The sequence below is a fragment of the Lagopus muta genome, chromosome 4 (assembly GCF_023343835.1).
Source record: "Lagopus muta isolate bLagMut1 chromosome 4, bLagMut1 primary, whole genome shotgun sequence".
NCBI lineage: Eukaryota > Metazoa > Chordata > Aves > Galliformes > Phasianidae > Lagopus > Lagopus muta.
The window spans coordinates 25,533,214-25,555,418 of NC_064436.1; the positions used below are offsets into that span (position 1 = coordinate 25,533,214).

At 40.8% G+C, this 22,205-nt stretch overlaps 1 long non-coding RNA gene across 1 annotated transcript in view; it reads left to right on the top strand.

Moving 5' to 3' along the window:
• Window positions 1–3,530: 3,530 nt before the first annotated feature.
• LOC125691769 (uncharacterized) overlaps window positions 3,531–22,205 on the top strand; it is a 226,102-nt gene continuing 207,427 nt past the window's right edge. The window contains exons 1-2 of the long non-coding RNA XR_007376240.1: window positions 3,531–3,598; window positions 5,015–5,083. This is a non-coding gene — a long non-coding RNA (uncharacterized LOC125691769). The remainder of the gene's footprint in view (window positions 3,599–5,014; window positions 5,084–22,205) is intronic.

Consider the following 22,205-nt stretch of genomic DNA (forward strand, 5'->3'; position numbering starts at 1 on the left):
TTTGATGAGAGTTTAACACGAACATCTATCAGTACCTTACCCTGTATTTGTGAAGATGTGTTTTTCGCTTGTCTCAACTTGGATCTCGTTCCTGAATTTGTGGGTAAATTTTCGACTAGGTTGAAGAGGCAAGTTGTGACAGGTCTACCCTACAGCTCAGTTCATGAATTTGCAGGGCGCTTAGCTAAACAATGCAGCGCACTCACACGTGTGAGTAGCTCGTTAATTTGGATGGGCCCCTAATGACCTCTTGGTGCCTCCAGCTGAGCAAAACGCACAGGAGAAGCTGGCTGGGATGGGGCTTCCTAAATTAGATGAGAATGATCGCAACGACCCCAAAAGACAAAGTCTATGCTTTTGCTTGAACTTTAATGAAATTAATGGAGAATCCTCCACTTACTGTATCATGCTACTACTTGTAATTGATACCAGAAAGCAAATGAGCAAATGGAGCTAGGGGAAGGAACACAAATTGTACTAGTAAGCTTTGGATCTGTGCTCGAGGCATCTGGTGGTGTACAATCTCATCTTTCAGGTAACGTGGTTTGGTTTTGTTCTACTTCTGTTCAACAAAAAACTATACCTCTTTATATAGCGTGACGCTGTGTAATGTGCTGTTGATATGAATGCAATTTCCTCATAGTTCTTAAGCAGCTAAAATAGTTTGGCTGCACAGCACTTGCAATGGTTTTGTTAAAAAAATAAAAACAACAGAAAGCACACACACAAAAATACAAACAAAACAGCTCTTGCAAAACAAAGAGGAATAATTAAGAAGGTGGTTAAATAGAAATGATCTTGAATGATAAATCACTTGATTAGTTTTTGCTCTTTTTTTTTTTTTTAATCATTTGTTGTAGATGAGAATAGGTAGAACTGATACATGATGCGCTCACACTCCACATCACTTAGATCCATCTGTAAATGTAGAGCTGTTGCCACACTTCCATTCTATATGCTGCATATTTTGCAAACAGCTACACCTACACACAGACAGCATGAGGCATTAGGGCTTTGATTTCCAGGATGCTGTATGTACGTGGAGCCTGCAAGCTGTGAAATGGCAGTCATTCCAAACCTGACTCAACTGATTTGGCTGAGTGTTAGCAACAGAAAGCATTATCTAGGTGGGGGGGAGAAGAGGTGGCTGCTCTTTATTTCTGAATGGAGTGCTTAATGGCAAAGATTTTATGAAGTTGTAAGGCAAGTGATAGTAAAAACTGCAGTACAGGGCTATTGCCATTTGTGGGTATGTGCATGTGGATGGGGGCTACTTGGAAAATTCCTCTCTCTCCATCTATGCTGTAACTGAGTTTTTATCTAGGTTAATTATTGTATATATTTTTCTTTTCTCCCTTGTGATGTGTTGTAAGAATAAGTGTGTGTTCTCCATCCTCCCTCCCTCTCTTCATCCCTCCTTACCCCCCCTCCACCCCCCCCTCCAAGCTGTAGGGCCAGAAGGTGGGGTGGTACCTCAGGATAATGGTAGCAGAAGGCGAAGGAGGCAGACAGCTGGCAAGTTCTGCCCCAATATGCTTCTCTGAAAGAGGCAAGGAAAATGCAGAAGATGTGATGCCTGAATGGCTCACTTTGCAGCAAAAGGGAAGATTAAAAGTAAAATTAGTTAACATCTTGCTCATTTCAAACCGCCACACGCCAGCTTTTTGCTCCATGCCATCCCCCACCCCTTGCCTTTATTTTTGAAGAGAAGAGACAGAGAATCCTGGGGTTGTGTAGAAATCCATGTACTGAGCAGCACTTGTAAGACAGCACTCCAGGTAGTCTTCCTATTAGCTCTATCAGTCATCTTTATGAGACTGTCTGTTTACTGCTGTTACCTAGTCAACTGCATTCCTCCATGAGAAGCTTTTATTTGCTGTACCAAGACAATGTTAAACAAGTGGATGAAGGTCTGGGATAGAAAGGGAGGCTGAAGCAATTAGAATTGCTCAGTCAGGAAGGGGAGCAAGTCAGGGGATGGTATACGCACATCTAAGGTCACCTAAGACCTTATGCTCTTGTCTAAAGAAGATCCTATTGTTTACTGTTTCCCAGTGGGAAGTGTGTAGGTAGAGAAGGTAGGTGGTGATGCGTGCAAATTTTATTCATGTTGAAAACGGGGAACAAAAATGTTTTCTCATAGGGTAGCTTATAATATGATCCAAAAAGTAGAGCTATTATCTTTACTGCTTCTTGTGTTCTTGTGTCAGTTTCAACAAAGCATCCTTCATTTTCAGGAAACTCTAAGCGTATGGTGGGCTGGTAATACTGGAAAGAATGCTCTGAGTAGAGAATTTCATTGCGTGTGTAGTTTTAACAATCAGGTACAAGTCATATGACTGTCCAGTTTTTTTGTTTTTGTTTTTGTTTTTTTTTTTTGTGAGCAACTCTTTTGAAGAGGCTTTGTTCTATCCAAGTGGATCTCAACAGTATATTGTAGAGTGTCTGATTTTATGTTCAAGCAGACTTTACGTTCTCAATAAAGAAGCTGCTACAGAGTCTGAAAACTCTTATGCCAAAGCAATGGAAAGGAATAAGGGCATTGATCTTAATTCTCGTCCTCACCATTGGAAATGCTGGCTAACGAGCCCACGGTGTGGGATTGATGTGGGATGGGGTATTTTCTCACAGTACATGTAGCTGAAGGTATTTCTGTTGGGTTAGTGTTTGCTAACTTGGACAGAAGACAGGCATATATCAGTGAAGAATGCTTTAGAAAGTCTATTTAGAGACCAATGCCCTGAGCCACATGTAGAAGTGTTTTCAATAGACCAGTTCTGCTTTTTTTTGCAGATAATTCCCTAAAGCGCTTACCCTTGTAAGGAGAATTGAGTAACAGGTTGATAGTGGTCATTGATGCCAGCCTTGTCTCTGCTGAAGCCCAGGGCTGATGCAGTCAGCAGTCCCAATGATGATGATTTGAGGGGGGAGGGAGGGGAGGGAAAGGTAACGAACTTGTAACCTGAGTTTTTGCAGAAGTGCTCTAGCCCTGGAACAAACGCTGACTAGCAACAATACTTGATTAACTGCTTTCCTCTCTCTAGTTTTCTTACACAAGTCAGCATGGTGCAATTGATTGCAGCAGGGGTAAGAGCACAGGTGTCTCCAGTCCTTGTTAAAGTGGAAGAAATGGAAATACTGGCTGGTCCTTCAAGTATATTTAACCCCTGTTGTCGCCACCTGCAAGTTGGGGTTTTCCCAGCCGGGGGTAATGGTCCTTGTTAATAGCTCTAGCTATCCTGAATTGCCACTTAAGTGGCCAATTGCTTTTTGAACAAACTTGTGTCATCTGCAGTGCCACACAGAAAGGGGTCTCACTGCTTTTCTATGTATTGTGAAAAAGAGGCTGGCCTGCACGTGGATTGCGGACCTTAAAATAAGGGTTTGTAGTGGAAATGCTGAGTCACAGCTTGAACAAGTGATTGAGCACCTGGTGGGAAGGGAGGGCCAACGGGGGGAACACAGATGCGTGCAATCCACCAAAGTGACTGGAAGGGATGGAGTCAGGATCCACCCCTTCCCAGACATCATTTAAGGGTTGGCAGTGGAGGCAAGGGTATCTTACTGGAGGTCTCTATCTACTTGAGTCTTTCCAAAGGTAAGGAAACTTTCTTGTTTTGTTTTTGTATCCATAGCTGCTGCATTTGGGCTTGTTCTCATTTGCTGTAGCTTAGGACTTTGCCGTCCTGCTGTTATTGCTGTGTTTTCCATCACATTGTGGTATTATAGGGCTGAAAGCTGTGCTGTAGTTGGGAAGCACTGTGTTCTCATAAATTGGCAATAAATTGGTAACACTTAAAACTCAAATGCCTTAGGCTATGTCCTTGTGTTAATTTAACTGGATCTAGTCAACTATTCCACCACTGATTTTAAGACCTTCTAGCTCTCTTTGTGATGACTATGTGATACGTCAAAGGTTATTGCAAGCAGTGGCTTCTTTCTGCAGTGTTGGTGGCAGTTGTGACATCAGGATGAGTAAAAGAAAAGCTTGTCTCAGATGAAGGCTGTTACCTGTGGCAGAGATGCTTTTGGAGGGCCCAGCTGTTCGGTTATGTTTGTTTCTTCACTATGAACTCATTCTATCTTGGTTTTTCTTTTTTTCTTCCCCTCTCTCTTATCCTTTACCATACCTGTGCATATGAATATATAAAGTTCCTATGGAGCCTGCCTTACATTATATATTTTCCTGTGTACCTCTAATGGGGTGGGGAAAAAAAACACCACGTTAATGATGGAAAGTTATTTAGTGCTGCACGGAGTTAATTGCTTCTAATCACTGCTTACATCCATCTGGTTTTATGGTAGACAACAAACCTCTTCATTGGATTTGCTCATTAGACATACTGTAAATCACAGCGATGCTCTGGCATCTTGCATATTGCGCTCCCATTAGTTGGGCTGCATTTTTGTAGAGCTGGGAACAAAGAATGGTAGGCACTGGGAAGTGGATGGATTTCAGTCTCTGCTTGGGGAGAGCACCAGGGCTTGTCTTTTTTAGCTTACCTTGAGGTTGAAAAATATGCAGAAAAGCTGCCAAACAGCCACAATTAAGAATTTACAGGAGCACCTCAGTAGCATCTTTTTCCAGCTCAGAAACTGAGGATAATGTTTTCTGCTTGGGCTGAAACTTGATGTCATTGATACTGGGTTGAGGAATAGCATAATTAAAAGGCATGAATTTGTTATCATAGAACCATGAAGGTTGGAAAACCCTCTAAGATCATCTAGTCTAACCACCAACTCATCCTCACCATGTTCACTGACCATGTCCCTGTGTGCCACATCTCTTTGGTTCTTGAACACCTCCAGGGACAGTGACTCCCACACCTCTCTGGCCTGTGCCAATGCCTCACTACTTTTTCTAAGAGTAACTTTTTCCTAACATCCAACCTGAACCTCCCATGGCACAGCTTAAAGCCATTAGCTTGCTAAGCCGTTATCTTTATAAAGGAAAGACAGACTTCTTTTAAAACCTGAAGTGACCCTAATGCCAGCTGTGTTTCTTTTTTTTCAGAGTGGTCACCTGTGGCCCTATGAGTTGTCTCTGGCCAGGTCCAGGACCAGATAATTAATGAGGAGACAGGTAAGAACTGTTTGATTTCTGATAGGTAGCTTGCTCAAGGCCAAGCTGCTGGTTAGCTGCTGGCCTGCAGTGAGGGAGCTCTCTTTGAGAGTAAAATTCTTCTGTCTGAATGTGTTCCCTTTGTTCCTTTAAAAAAATAAATAACAAAAGGACAGCAGAGCTACGGTGTGTGCTGTGTTTGCATGGAAATCTTTTTTCAGAAGCTATTTTGGCTACACATAGCAATCAAGTGTTGTTAAACAGAAAACTTGTATGGGGGTGAGGGAGAGAAAGGAGCAGCTGTGCTGCTGGTTAGCTACACCACACTATGGGAAAATGCAGCTTTTAATTGGAGGAACGTGTCAGGTTTTTGTTTCTCCCGTTGTTGCAGTAGATGTGAAATAGCAAAATTAACTTCTCTGTTTTAAAGTTCTGTGTTGGGTCATTGGTTTCCTTTTTTCAAGTGACAACATGAATACAGGTTCAGCCTTCACTTATAGGTGATCTTTCCTGTCATTTTACTTGGTGTTAGAAATCTTCAAACACTTTCAACTCTGTACTGTTTTATTCTAATAGCTTAAATGGAGTGGAGGACTATGCTGTTCCTTCATACAATAGGTATATTGCTTGGAGATCTTCCCATTTAAAATGGGTAGAAGGGGAAAAACAGACTTGTTGGGGGATAAAAGAAACCTGAAAGGCCCTGCTGTGCTATAAGGCCATGCTGGAAAGGATGGAAGGTGCTTTGCTTTGGTGTAAGATGTTCTTGGTGGTGCTCAGGGCAGAAAGGCCTTCTAAATCAGCCTAGGGCTCCTTGTATGTCAGTAATATTCTGAGTATCCTCACTTACAAGTCAGCTTGATGTGTAAGATGAAATGGTGTTACTCTTCAGTTTGACCTTGAATTGCTTTAGAATTAAGAAGATTTTCCCCAGTCGATCTCACCCAAGAGGATGAGATAAGCTGGAAAAACATGAAATGCACCTGAAATCACTGCAGGCAACACAGTATTTCAGTGGCTTCTCTTTGTAGTACAGGAGGATTTCTTGTTACTGAGTTCAGTCTACCTGCTGCATCATGGAGTCATTTTTTTAGATGGTAACACTGTCTCTCCATGTTCATGAGCCTGGAGGATGTATTCTGAAATCTGTATGGGATCCATTCTGTTGTGTTGTACTGGTTCTGCTAGCTATTTTCACATTCACTTTTGTGCACAGAACTCATGTCAGGTGTTATTGGAACATGCAGCAGCAGCTTCAGTGCTTGGAGCTCTGTAATAAGTGGTAGCCAAATGAGTTGTATGATGATCTATCATTGCTGTTATACTTGCAATGAGCCATGTTAATTTCTTGGATATGAGGCACGCTTGATACTATGAAAATCTTGCTTGGAGGCTAGCGCTTGTTTTCCTTCTTAAAGGGAGCTGTTACAGTAGGCAAAAAACAGTGCCATGTTTTCTATCCCCACCCCTTTTTCTTCCTTTTATCTGCAGCTGTACATCTTTTATCAGGAGATTTTACTTTCTGTGCTCTGTGTTGAGTGCCCATTGTGACAGGAGCTTTTTTTTGCCATCAGGCATAGGGATGCTGATTTGGGTGCCATGATAACTGCAATGTCTACCTGAAAGCAGAACCATTTATCCTGGTGGCATCTCCCTAGGGTACTCCATTCAGAAAAAGAAAAATGGATAATAAAACTCACCGTAAATGGCCTACTTCAATTTTTGACAAAATAAGCAAGCAGGATATTAAGAAGGATATTTTCTTCCTGATGTCTTTATAAAAAATCAGTAGTGGTTATAAGAGGTTTCAGCTTCTCTTTTTCAAGCCAATCATAAATAATTCCCTAGAGAAGCTACCTTGCACAGCTTCAGAGGTGCATTGTCATCCACTAATCATGGCAGCTCTGCCAAACTGTGTCTGGTGCAGTGTGATGGATGGATGTGATTTGATGAATGGCATATGCCTGGGCACGCTATTAGAGTGTATTCACTTCAGAAAGATTAATGGTTTCAGGTTGTGCTGGCATCTTTCAGGACTCAATGTTTTAGGTTTATCTATCCATCTTCCACACATCAACAATAGCATTGTCTGCTCAAGTCAAAAAAACATAAGGGTAAATTAATATTTCCTTATAGATAGATGGAGTCTTTGACTGACTTGCGTAGCTCCTGTTACCAGTACGATTTGGCTTTCACCAGAGAAGGCAAAGAAGCCTATGGAAGCATTAGTCTCAGGTGTAATTCCTCTGCAAGGTTCCTAATTACTGGTTTTTGTTCTTAAACACGTGTACTCTCAGCCTTCTGCTTTCCCAGCACTTGCAGTAGGTGGCAGCCTCAAGCATGCACTGGGAGCTTTGCACTGTCAAAGTGCTTAGGCTGGCTAATAAGAACTGGGAAGAAAATGTAAAATGCAGCATTTGGAGTTTTTTTTTTTTTTTTTTTTTTTTTTTAAGTTCTTTAATCTTCAGGTTTTCAAGCATTTAAGAAACTAACACCAGGAGATTGGCTAACTTGTTGATTTTTTTTAAAATACGGGTTGGAACTTCTTGATGGTCTGATGATTCTAGTAGCTGCTGCATGCAGTGAAATAGTAGCTAGCACGAAGATTCAACACTGAGGAGTGGTGATGTGCCTACTGGAGGTCTTGAGAACGCTGCTGGTTCTTTCCAGATGGAAGTGGAGAGTTTTGACATGAGCTGGAGCAGAGTGGAGAGGTACAGTGGAAACTGTAAGATGGAGAAAGAGACAAATGCGTAATAGAGATATATTTTTATACAGAAACAAACAAGGTGAAGAGAAAAGCAAGAAAAGCAAGGCACACAAAACATGCTGCATAGATAACGGCAAGTGAAAAAGCTAATCTGATCACCAACTGGCAGCAGTTCCCAGGGGAGCACAGAGATTAGGCAGTGACCAGCTATTGTATGTCATACCCTTTGTGATCCTGTGTATATCTTCAGTAATTGATTAACAGGGCTTGTGGTGGGTTTAGTTCTGCTTGCACCAAATACAAGGCTTTCTCTTCTATCCTTGCCCAGCGTGGTTGTAAGACCAACCTTGGGAAAAAGCCTCTTTTTGAGTGCTGAAACTTTTCAGATGCTGTATGCTTTGGAAAATCAGGTACCTAGTTATCTGATTGGGAAATAGGTACTTGCAAAAGTCTCTGTGTGCTTAGTAATCAAGTTTATATATTGATAGGGGAGACAGTATAAAGTCGGGACATCAAAAGTTTGCAAATAATGCTTCTCTATCTTGACTTTTTTTTCCTCCTGGCCAAGCTCATTATCCTAGCCAAAATCACTCAATATTAGCATCCCACCCGGGTTGCTGGAGTTAGCAAAGCTCTGGAGTTTCATTTTTTTTTTTTTTTTTTTTTTTCCTGCCCGCCTGTCGAGCAGTCTGGACTCTTGGAGTGAATTCTTTTGCTTCTGCATGCAGGGTTTCTGAGAGACCGCCTGCACTGATGTGAAGTCCCCATCCCCTGCTCCTATTACATGGGCATTCAGTTTAATAATTGTATGAGGATGGCAGACCTGCTGCCAAAGCCCTGCGCATCCAAAGTCATTTGGTGAAGGAGTCCATTATGATCATGGCTTGCAGTGATAAATTCCCTGTGATGGTAGCAGCTCACAGCAGCCTCCTCTCATAATGGCATTCTGCTCTTGTTGGCAGGGATCCCTGGGCAGGAGGCACTGCCCTGAAATAGTGGAAATGATGATGAGAACAACAATAGCTAGACAAGTCTGGGTGATAGGAAAATTAGGGAGGAATTCTAATAAATTCTTACTTGTGGTCACTGCATATAAAGGAATTTGCAGAAGAGTTGCTGAATAGGAGCCTTGATGTCAGTGGACTAACCAAAGGAGAGTTAACCCGTCTTCTGTGGGCATGTATGTTGGCAGCCTGTAAACTCTGCTTTTTGGTTTTCTTCCCTTTTCTGCTCTGTGCTTTCCTTTTAGATTGGGTTTCTTAGTTGCTTTCTGAGGACCCGAAGGCAGATCCTCCTGTTTGTTCCAGTGAGAACCCTGGGCCAGTCCTTTCCTACAAATGAATAAACTTTGGGAAAAGAGTGGGAGAGTTGGTATTTTGTGTTTTGATGATGTTTTTTGGTGTAATTGGCATGAAGAGGGAAGAGGTGTATTTCTGTGCATGAAGGTATGTGCAAGTTTGTGGAGAGTTAAAGCGATATTATTCATCAGAAACAATTTACTAGAGATGGAGGAAGGCTTTACGCACAGACTGTAATAATTGATGGAGACCTCACTTTTTTGTCTCTCTCTATCTCATTAAGCCAGTCAAATTGGCTCAGACTCTAGGACGGTAATCTGTTCAAATTTGTCACCAGTTTTCCTGTTTACAGACAAGTGAACACGTAGATCACAGTAAGGCAAATAAATACGCAGCTTTAATTGTCAGGAAATGGTTAATACTGATGAACTCGTTAGATATCAGTCACTTGTAGGGTGTCATGCAGTCTGTTTTCTGATTATTAATTTTTAATTGGCTGCTTATCTATTTGTACCTCCCAAGTGGTGGGGAGCCCTTGCAACAGACCTTGACCCTGAGCTGTGAAGTGCTGCTAAAAGGACAGCCATGCTGCTGCAGCACTGCCAGTCTGAACTGGTTGATGTGGGGAAAGTGAGAGTCAGTGGCTGCTTGCAACAACCTGTGCCTGCACCAGCCTAGATAATAATAAGTAATTTGATTCAGTGAAGAGAACAACTCAGTTCCTTGCTGCCTTTTCTCTGCAGGCTTGTTACCTGATCTCTGTGCAAAGCACAAGAGAACTGGAAAAATTAATCATCTCATCAGCTACTTTATGTGTCTTAAAGATTATTCTGTGTGTGGCTGCAGAGCAGAGAGGACGTGCCTTTTTTGCTAGCTAGTTTATTAAGTGAGGATTTTCTTTTTTGTTGGGTTATTTGCTAGTCCCTTGCTCCTTTTGTCACTTGCCCTTGGCTGTGGTATAACCATGAAACATTTACTGCAAAGCCATGAAGAATCCATATGTCCGTTTGATCTGTTAGGCCACCAAGAAGCCAGGGCTTGTGGGGTAGCATAAGGATATCTGAAGGTGACACATGCTGTCATTTGATGAACAGAGATGCAGAAGGGGATTCTGGCAGCCACTACCTTGGCCTTGACAACTTGTGATGGTGACCAGGTGGGGTGTGTTATCTTAATAGTCTGGAGCTCTTGTGAATTATTTGCTGATAGATGTAAACAGCTGTTATTCTTGGTAATGGAAAGCAATTAGAAACATCTGTACTCTTGGCGATGAGTAATGCCTCCCATCTTCACTGCTCCCAAGTGCCAATTGGAAATAACTACATCATCAGAATGGGGCTGGCAATTCTACACCGCATTATGGACTGATGATTAGTACTGAGCTGTGAAGAACAAGAGGTGAAGTGCAATAGAACTAGCTCGTACCTGTGTTTGCTTCCTTTTTTTGGAAAAAGTAGGAGAAATTTGCTTTTTTCTCTGTAAAGAGGAAGAAGGCACTTCTTACTTCCCTGCCAATCCACATGTGACTTGATTTTTGAGCAGCCTTGAATTGGTGGATCTTCTGGAGCTGTAAGTCAAGACTAAGACATGATGGAATCCTACAGCTCTCCTATTCAGCTTGTTCTGGTTAAACTGCATGTCCACCAGATGCCTCAGCAGAGTGAGTATGTCTAGATTTCAGGGGCTTGCCCACAGCTGAGGTGAAAATGTTGATTTGGTTGCACTTGAGTTTCCTGTTTTTACACTGGTAGGACAGGACCAGTGTACCTCTCTCCCTGTAGAAGAGAAGGCACATGCAGTGGCAGGATGTGACAGTTCTGGATAAACTATGATAGGCAATGGCTGCATCACCTGCTAGTTCAAAGGGGAAAAAAAAAGGCTTATCTAGCTTGTTTTCATGTGCTGAGTGGCTGTGCAAATCCACATGCAAGGGAAGAAGCAAACATGGGTTTATTTGTTTTTCTGTAATGGTAAAAGCAAGTATAGAACTTGGGAGGTGTTCCGTTCCTTCTCCAAATACTGCAGACTCGATGTTTCTGAATGCCCATTGTGTATTTTAACTGTTTTCTTTAGAATTAGGGGCTAGCTTGTAGTTTCATGTGAAGAGTTTCAGATGCTTGACTGGATGAGCATTATAACATGTGGTCTGCAGACTGAGATGTGTGGCCTTTAGGAATCCCCGTTATCAAGGGCACTGTAGAGAATTTGCTTGTGATAGGTGCTACAGTACTGTGTAATAGTATGGCTGAAATTGAAGACTTAAAAGATTAATTTTGAGTTGGAATATTAAAAATTAAATAGAATGTTTTAGCATAATGACATAACTTTAAATCAACTAAAATGGGATTAATAATAATCATGTTAACTCTTTTCATTAGAATAAGAAATTTAACGCTAAATTATTAAGTGATCAAATTTATGAGGCATGAGTTAGTAAAGATTTTTTACCAGCATAAATCATGTGACGTAACTTCTGTCCAGCAACTACTGCAAATCAGCAACTGTGTTAGGCTCTGGAGGGTATGAATAATGCAAACAGGTTGGCGTTGTGACCATTGCCAGAATATGGCTATTTGTGCTCAAGTGGACTATTCCTCACAGCTGTTCAATCAGCTCTGGTTGGTGAAGATGATGTCAGGTTGTGAATGATACATGAGGTTGAACTCTCCTGCACTTCAACAGGTGTTTGTATATAAAGCTTAACATTTGGTGAAAAGCCTTGGATGGTAACTGGTGAGGTCCTTGCAAATACCCCTGGAGAATCTGTGATTTCTTAGTAACAGTTGTCCTGCTAGTATGAGACACTGTTTTTTTCCGTAGCAATCTTTACCTTAGATTTCTGAGGCCAAATTCTGTAATTGACTTAAGTGCCTGAGCATTTAATAAATGTATAGGAGTTTAGGTTTTGTTGCTCAGAGATGACTTGAGAGATGGCTTTAAAAGGTGCCTTTCTTTCCTTGGAGGAGAAGTCTGTGTAACTTTTCCAAGTCAGTTCCGTGAATCTCTGTTTCTCAGGACTTGTTTACAGAGTAACAGAATGGCCTGGGTTAGAAGGGACCTAAAGGATCATGAATCTCCAACCACCCCTCTGCCACAGGTAGGGCCACCAACCTCCACATTTACTACTAAACCAGGCTCCCAGGGCTTCACCCAACCTGGCCTTGAGCACCTCCAGGGTTGGGACATTCACAACCTCTCTGGGCAGCCTGTTCCAGCATCTCACTGCTCTCACGGTGGCATCCCTCCTGATATCCAACCTAAATCTTCCCTCCTTCAACTTAAAACCATTTCCCTTTGTCCTGCAGTTATCTACCCTTTCAAAGAGTTGACTCCGCTCCTTTAGGTACTGAAAGGCTGCAATGAGGTCACCCCGCAGCCTTCTCTTCTCCAGGCTGAACAAGCCCAGCTAACTCAGCCTGTCCTTGTCGGGGAGGTGCTCCAGCCCTCAGATCGTCTTTGTGGCCCTCCTCTGGACCCTCTCCAACAGCTCCCTGTCTTTCTTATGCTGGGGGCTCCAGACCTGGACACAGTACTCCAGATGGGGCCTCACAAGGGCAGAGTAGAGAGGGACGGTCACCTCCCTGTCCATCCTGGCCACTCTCTTCTGATGGAGCCCAGGATATCATTTGCTTTCCAAGCTGCAAGAGCACACTGGTGGCTCACGTTAAGTTTTTCATCCACTAGGACTCCCAGGCTTTTCTCTGTGGGACTACTCTCAAGGACTGCTCCTTCCAGTCTGTATAGATGCCTGGGTTTCTTTTGGCCCAAGTGCCAAACCTTGAATTTGATATGTTGAACCTCATTTGATTCACCTGTGTCCACCTTTCAGGTCTGTTGAGGTGCCTCTGAATGGCATCCCTTCCTTCCACTGTGTTTAGTCAGAGACTAGCTGATTAGTTTTTTTCCAGTAATATCTGTGCAGGAATCACATGGTGTTATATGTATTTCTTGTAACTTTATGTGCAACTGTAAATAATTCCTTAAGCATCATTATTTAAAAAAAAAAAAAAATTTGCATCAGAAGAATTTAGAAGCTGATGTGTAGCCCTTACCAGAACTTCAGACATCTGGGAATGTTAAATGTTAAAATATGGAGCGGGAATGTTTTATTTCAATTACATGACTTGAGGAAGCAGAGCTCATGGGTGAGAGGGAGGAACAGTGCCAAGCACTGTGATATTCCCAATGGATAAACCACTGTGGCAACCCTGGGATTTGCATAGCTGTGCAGAACTTGGTGAATATGCTCATCTCATATTGATAATGCAGCACTGATCTGTTGCTGTATTGGTATCTTTGGAAATTCAAGCTTATGTACATCTTAATTTATCTTTGACTGTTTATCTTCCACTATGATGGTAGTGCATTGTTTCTTAGTTTGCACAAGGTTGGAAGAGTATTTCCTTGTTTAAAAATTCCTGGGTTGTTCTTGGCACAGAATGAATCTCATCAGTTCTAAAACTGTAGTATGGAAGTTCAGAAGTATTAGCATGGATGAAAATCTTTCCAAAAGGCAGCTGAAAAGGGGGTCATATTTACTTGATAGCAGAGCAGTAGGCTACTTTTTCTTTTCTTGACTCACTGGGCCATTCTCACTGGTTGCGTGGGTCAATTCTTCTTCTCCCCACCCCCAGAAATGAGGGAAAGTAGAGAAATAATTAAAGATAAGGTAGAAAACGTGATAACGTTCCATAGACATTTCTTTCTTTAATTGGTTTTAAGGGTAAGTTTGGGTGCCAGAACAATAATTAATATGTTATAAGAAGGTTGTTTTGTGGCTTTAAGGGAGAGCTGTGGTATTGAAGCGTGGGATAGTGGTAAAATTCAGAAGTAGTTGCTGAATGCAGGAATACAAGTACAAATGTTACCCAGTGGTACCAGCTAAGGCCTTGATTGAAATACGGAGATTTAAAGGACATACTCAAAATGGTGATAGGATATAGAGATGCAGTTAAAGATTTATCTAGAATAAGTGTTTCACACTTCTTGGAGTGTGGTGCGGTGAAAATATGGATGAAGCAAAGCTGGATGCTCCAGATCCAGATGAAGGGACTAAAAGGTGTTGTTTTGGCTTTGGTGGGGAGGAGTATTCATCTTCTGAAAGAATAAAACCTTAAGATTTTCTATTCCTTTGATGCTTTAAAGGTAGGTAGGTGGCTTTCTAGCTTTTATCTGGAACCTGTTCCCATGGATTTCTTTACTTTGCAGTGCAAGCTAGCGAAATGAGATGGCTTCATGTCAGTGTTTCCTAAATAAGCATCCCTCCCCGTGAAAAAGATGAGGAAGTGGTATTGTGCCTTTGGACATCTCAGAGTAGCAACCTGTTAATATTCTGGTACTGATCCACAAAGTGCCTCGGGTGATTATGTCAGTGTGCAGTGATGTGCATTAGTATTGTTTTAAGGGAAGAGCACAACTTTACTAAATCAGTTCAGCTATCCCAAATATTGTTTTTTGATCAGTGCTACTGTGATAGTCTGTGAAGTACCTGCAGCTGGATGAAGGATTATGATGAGCTCTGATTGCTGTATTTTACTTTACAGATGTCATAAAAAAGACATTCTTCAAACCTATTCATTCCCTCAATGCTGCTTTTCCAGATGGGAATTACAAAGCAAGATTCAGAGAAATCTGCTTCTATCTTACTTAACAGAAAAGAATATTACAGCAACCTTTCCTAATCCTTTCATTTCAGGTTTGATTTACCTGCTATACTTTGATCAGAAATCTCTGTAGTTTTACAGGATTAGATATTTTCATGTCCAGTTCTGGAATGACTATAGTTTATAAGATGTTCTATGATTATTGTATTTTAAAATCTAGGATTAACCTGTGATTTTTTTGATTAAAAAGATCCTGTATGGAGATTGGGTTGGTGTTTAAAGTCTCCTATCTGTGTGTGCTTCTCCTTGCTTTGGAAGAATGAAAAAAAGAAGTTATTTCCCTGGCAGTATGCTAACAGAGCAGCGAAATTAGGAAATAAAAAAGGTATTTATTATTATTTCTGATTCATAGTGCACGAGTTCTATTCAGAAAGGAAGTTTCCTTTCAAACAAACTAAATGCATGACAGCAAATAGATTCTTACTGATTCTCTTGGAATATCATAAGGCAACAGTTCTGAATCAATATGTATATGTAGTTTTGTTGGGGGGGAGGGAATCAGCTGCCTCGAGTTTAACCATATCCGATATGGAATAGGAAACTCTTGGTAAAGGCCTGATTTTCATCATGTTCAGCAAATAATACCAAAAAGAGCTGAATTCTTGCAGGCCACTTCATTTTTTTTCACTTTAGTGCAAAGATTGAGGAAATTCAGTTCTTAAACCACACGTAAAGAGCAGATGTGAGAAGGGGCCCTATTGGGTACCACTGAAAAGTTCTCTGGGGGTCAAGATGGGAGGATGATTGACTGGCTTGGCTTGCAGGACAGTTGAGATTGTAGTTTGAAATACACTTAGGTAGAAGGACTACTTCAAGAACACAGATATGCTGTATAGTATGTATATATCATCTTATACGTATGTTCTACTTGTGAAAGCCGAATCATAGAATCATTAAAGTTGGAAAAGATCTCTGAGAGTCCAACTGTCAAGGGAAATAGGAGGGATTTTTTCCATGTTGTGGGGAAAAAAGGTCCCATGAAATATGTAAGAAGAGAATGGACGTTGATGGTCATCTTGCAGCGATGTGATGTATCAAATGATGTAGTCCTGGCTAAGCTGGAACTCTGTATGCAAAATAAGTACAGAATTTCCAAATGGCAATAATGAAGCAGTTTAGCTTCTTGTTTAGGGAAATCAGTATCAGTATTATGTGCTCTCAAGAAAGATTAGCAAAGCTGAGGAATCTCCAGGTTGATAAATAGGAAGATTAGGGAGGAACAGTGGGAAAGCTACTTAGTACTCAAGTCTTTGCCTTGAGAGCCAAAAGAAAAGCTTTTAACTAAGCGCATTTGGAATGAACAAGCCTGAATTGCAAGAAAGGATGGCAGAAGGAGAGAAGATGACAGCTGGAACCCAAAGGAGCTTTTAGTTGCTTCAACTTGCTCTTGATGGGAACTTAACAGGAAATAATACCAGGAAGAGACAGCTAGCAGGGCTCTGTAATTTGGACTGCTTTTGTGAGACGATGTGGCGTATTATGATTCCATGGCAGAAGGATATAGTAGCTAGAAAAAGAGAGATGAAACCTTTGAGGTATCCATACTTGTTCTATGCTGTTAATCATGGGTAGCAAATCATGCAGTGTCACAGATTTGGCAAGAGAAGTGTTCATTTGCAATTTCTTGGTTGTTGCTGACTTGAGACACTGCTTAAGTCTAATGAAGTCTGTAGAAGGCTCTGTACCGTGAACTGAACTCTGCAGAAGCAACAAGAAAGACAGTGTTGGCAGAAATATAAGTAGAGACTTAAAAAAGGATGTTATCATTGTTTGTAGCATGGGAACACAAAATTGATCAAGCTTTTTACCTAATATTGCACTGGAAGCACTGTAAAGAAATTCATTTAAGCTCCTCTTTTTTTTTTTTTTTTTTTTTTTTTTGGTGTTCAGAATTGTCAGGAAGTTGTCCTTTGTATTGGTGTGCTCTGTGACAGTATGGCAGCTTGCCAGTCTGCATTCAACCGTGTTTGTCCTCCACCTTCTGTTAATAGTGATAGTTTGCTTGAAAGCAAGTATAGAGATGAGGATTGTTTCATGCCTGTGCAAAGTGGCCTCATTGCTCATATGTCTCTTTTCAGTGAATTGTGGTCAGTGCAGTTGGTTGGCTAGCAAAAAAGGTAAAAATGAGTAGCTGGTGTGATGAGAGTTTTGTGGTATGCACTTTATGTGGCACCAGTGTGTCTCATTCTTATATGGAAACTTCACTGAGCTTAATCAGACAAAACAACCAGTGTTTGTGAGGCATGACTGTGGGTGGCTTCTCTGCTTGCATTCAACTGTTTTTCCTGTCTTGGTGTCTTACTCTGGTGGCTTTGAGCCCTCTTGGTTTTTGTGTTTTCTGAATGGTTGAAATCCCTAGAAGAATTGGCCAAGGAGAAGACTTCCATATTTGCAGAGTACTGTGCATACGTGCTCTGAAGTCTTGCAGTTTTAAAGGACACCAAGCAGCTCTCAGCTTATGTCAAGGGGGCTGCCCATGGACTTCTAACTCAGCACCATAGATGACATGCATTAATGTTTGCTTATGTGGATTCTTGCAACCCTTGCAGTATATTTCCAGAACTGTAGAAATGAAAGGCCTCTTTCTCCTTAGACAATTTCTGGACAGTTTCATGAAGCTGAGGAAAAACTTCCTGATTGCAAGAGGAGTTCATGCAACCCAGAGAAGGCACTGTAATTCTCCAGCTGGTGTACCATTAGTCCCCAAGGACATGCTCCTGGGCTTTATGCTGGTGTTTGATTTGTTGTCTTGCTGAAGGATGTGCCCAAAATCTTGGATGTTGCTGAGAATGTATTTCAGATGCTGGTTACAGCTGACAAAATGTGATGGGCTGGTGAGTTCAAGCACTAACAGCACTGCCAGGAGTTAGTTTTCTTAGCAAGCCTAAGTCGTTCTTTAAAGGTGTGCTTTTTGACTTGTTGATTTAACATCACCAATGATCCATGGATCCATCTGTATACAGCAAGGTGAAAAAATGAATGCCTCCAAGGTTTCATATACTGTGTGCCTTCATGAAGTAATACAGCAGAAGGATAAGAATATTGTGCTGAGTTATGTGGCAGTCCTGTACCATCTTGCTGATGATAAGCACAATGAATATTCCAAAGGAAATAAAGGATCTCAGAATGGACTGATAGAAGATGAGTAATAAAAAGCACAAGTATCTTGGGTGCATGATGGTATATACAAAGGTATTCGTAAACATTGTCTTGCTGATGGCAACTGATAGAGTAATAATGTGCAATTGTCCTAATTTCATTTCCAAAAACAACAATGTTGAGTAGAATGAGCTTGAAGGATGAACAATAGAAAGTATGAAAAGATATTTTGAGCTTGAATTTTAATAGGGTTCCCTTTCGGTTTTACTGAGTGTAATCTTTCTTCTGTAAAAAAACAAAAAACAAACAAACAAACAAAAAAAAACAAAAAACAAACAAACAAAAAAACCCACCACATTCAATTTATTTGGTCTCTTTGTTGTTGTTTTTTGTTTTTTGTTTATCCCCGTGGTAAATGACTGGTGGTATAACTACAAGAAAAAGGTGATCCGAGCCCTTTGCAGCAAACTTGCAATTGCAGTGGTCGTATGTGGAGCCACACTATGGTATGGCTTCTATACCTATACTTCTCTTTTATCAGTACTGATAAGATTGCCTCTTGCAATAGCAGGTATTTTATCTGGCTGTCCTAAATAGCAGACTGGCTTTTCACATTTGCAGCAGTCTGTGCTTAGAACTTGGCATGGGACTGTTCCCATTATTTGTTCTAATGGTCATTGCCTTTCTATTTTATTGCTGAAATTTTTCCATCTCTTATTTATCTTTTCTATGTTCCTTAGTCTTCTCTAGATTTTACTAATCCAAATGATTTGGTATTATCTGTACAGGTCATCACCTCATTTCTCAGCTTGTTTTCTAAATCATGGCTAACAACTGTAAATAACTTTGGTTTTAGCATCTTGGGGCACTTCCTTGTTAATCTTCTGCCATTATATTAATTGATCATTTGATCCTAATCTCTCCCCAGCCCCTCCTCTCTTTCCTCTGTTTAACTTTCAGCCAAAATATCTGTGCACAACTGCTTAATTCTCCTGGGTGGTCTTGTTGAGAACTTGGAGGATTTTTGAAAGTCCAAAGTAAGATGTCATTGCATGGCAGTTCATCAAAATAGAGGATAAAGAGCTATGATCTGGCATGGTTTTCAGTAGCCTGTCCAGATTTACTGATGATTCACTGTGCTGCTGTGAATGCTGCTCATGCTCAGTCTTCCCAGCAACCTGTTGGCTGTCCCAGAGTGGAGGGCTGAGGTGAGGAAAGAACTGGGGGCAGTGGATGTGGTTGGGATGGAAAGGGAGAGAATCAGGGGAAGAAATGAGCTTTTTCATAAGCTTGTGCAGCGTTTCTGCCAGCCACTCACAGAGCCTTCTCAGAAACAATAGCAGAAGTAGAAATAGATTTAAGGCATGTCAGGTAAGTAAAATAAGTTTACACTTGATTGTATGAATGGATCAGATTCTCTTCTGTCATTCCCTTTAGCTAGTTTGGTATCAGGCAGATTAAAAAAAAAAAAAAGCTTTGCCCATTCTGTGTTTTACAATAGCTGTATATTTTGAAAAATGGAATGAAAAGTTTGCATTTTTTTCTTCTCTCTCTCACCACCAATATAATAGTTCATGTTTTAAAGGCTAGGATTGCAGGACATTCGCATATATCTCTGTGGCATTTCAATTTTCCCCTTGGAAATCTTGCTGTGAAGGAATTCTGGGAGCTTTTTCCATCATTGCCCCTTTATGAAAGCAGCTGTTCCATCAGTGCTGCATGTTCTGTTACTGATCATGAAGGACAGCATGAGGATGGCCCTTTCTATCCTCTTCTTATTCAGGGGAGAATTACTGATTAAAATATGTCAACTAGGAGTGATTACTCACATCTGTTGATTGTGCAGTTTGGGACTGTTTCTTCTTTAAACAACTCTTTGCTATTCTTCATGCACATGAATCCCATATGACAAAACCATTCTGAAGGCCCAATATGCTTTTCTTTCATCAAGGCACTGCTCAATTCCACCTTGCATCCATGTTTAAAATATAAAATTCCCTCCCCATACTAAAAGGGAGATGGTAGAGATAACAGTAAGAAGCTCTATAGGCCAAAAGCACAGTTGGCATGACTTTTAGTGAATTAGAGAATGAAATCAGACTAAATGCTGTGTGTGGGAGCCAGATTCTTTTTCACTGGTGTAACTGTACTGTCCAGGTGCCAAAATAAGATTTAGGACCTATGTTTGGATGACCCTATTTTTAAAATCATGTATACATGATCCCGTTCTTTTTTCAAACCAATAGGTCAAGATGAAGTTGATCATAAAACACAGGACTCATCCTGATGAGCAGCTTGATATTTGTAGGTGGTTCTCGATATATACAGTACTACGCAAAAGTTTTCCTTTCTGCTCTGGGGTGGCTGAGGGTTTTTTTGAAACAATAGATAGATGCAAAGATGGGAGACAGATGGATAGACAAAAAGACAGGATCAGATACTAGATGAGTTACAGTTGTAGCCTTAATGCATGTGCTGTCTTAATGCTGCAATATTAGCACAGCATCAGATTCCCTCTACATCTGCCCCCCTTCCTCCAACTGTACCGATTTATATGAAAATTAAGATTACAAATTAAAACCAGGCTATCCTGGAGTTTTCCAGTTCATCAGCCATCCAATAAAAATGATGTCGAGCCTGTATGCATAATTCCCAGAAGATTACTTTGTCCTTACAGCTAAGCTCTGTCCCTGATATAAAAGATCTCTATCCAGTTTTATTGAAATAAAGAACTAACATCATAATCCCAATATTGAGGTATAATCTTCATTATCTCCTGACCCTCTTGAGATTTTTTTTCTACCACCCCCATTCTATTCTGCTTCAGATTTATTTCATTTATAATCCCTATGTGTTTACCTTTATTCAGATAGGATTATAAACCAAATAAATAAAAAAAAAACCTCCCCCACACTAAAAAGCAAGCCATTCAGTTCAGTAATAATTCTCTAATGTGTTATGCTGACCTATTCAATAAATTGGGCTCAATTCTCCCTTATTCTACAGTTACTGTAATTCCTTGGTAGTGCTACCAAACTCCTTAGCAGTGTTTCTTTCTTAAAGAAACGTGTCTCCCAGGCAATGCTATGGCTACTCTCCTCTTTGCATTTGCTCCTGCTTTGATCTCCCTTTGCTTGCAGGCGTGGCTTAAAGAGGACATAGTATAAAGGTGGTGGGTGGTTGCAGATAAGATGGCTGTTACACTTGCCAGATGTACCTTCTCAATTCCACTTGACTTATATTTTATTACTATGATGAGTGCAAGTCAAAGACCAATCATCCAGTATGACTGACTGGATGGTGACTTGGCCAAAACCTCTTCAGGTGACTAAGAGCCTTAACGACCAAAGGCTTTGCCTAGGGTTGTTAACTATCTTTCTAGTCATTCAATAACGGTCATAATTATTTTTTCAGAGATTATTGCGTACTTTTTTCTTTGGGGGCAGAGCAGTATTTCTGTGCTGTAGTGAAGGAGAAATGGTAAAGAAAGGAGAGTTAGTCTTGGGTCCTTTTCTTGTCAGATATCTGTAATCAGGATCAAGTGTTATGTTGGAGGATTGACACAATCTGAAGGGCTTCTGGAGACTGAACTTGTTGATAAGGAGAAGTCCTATGGAAGCCTCTTTGTATGAAGCCTCCATACATACACCAGGAGTTTTTAAATTGGGAAGAGAAGAACCCCATGAGTATGAAACTACAGTTAGGGGAAAGTGGTGGTTTGGTGTTTTGCTTGGTTATTATTGTTTTGTGATTGCTGACGGAATGGAGAGTGTGTTTTTTTTTTTTTTTTTTTTTTTTTTCTCTCAGAGATCTGTCTCTGGGTTTGTGAAATTGTTTCCTAGTAACAGCTGAAGAATTTTAAATATGGTTTGCAATGAATTGTTTCAGTATTTAAGCTGAGGTTTCTCAAATGTGTGTGAGGAAATTTAACATGCAAGCCTGCTTAACTAACGAACCAGTGTAGCATCCTCTAAAAAGCAAAGGAGGAATTTCCTGCACTTTCTTCTTGTGTTTCAGGTCATCTGTAAATATCCAAGTAACCAAGCATCTTCCTCCGAGCACAAATATACTTTTGCACATCTAATGCATGAGGCAGGAGGTCCTGGTTCGAGATGTCAATGGTAGTATTTATATAGTATTTATAATAGCGTACAATGGTCTAGTCACAGGACTGCCATTATTTCAGATGATGCAATTTGTTCAGTGGTTAATGTAATGGAGAGCAAGAGCATGCCAGTCAGTTTCTCTAGTGAAAAAGGACATTGAAGTAGTTGTCTGGCTGAGGACAATGTATTTTTAAAGTAACAATATGATGTAGTATGGAAAAACAGTCTTTCTTTCCCCACTATGCCACTGGCTTTCCCAGTGGCCTT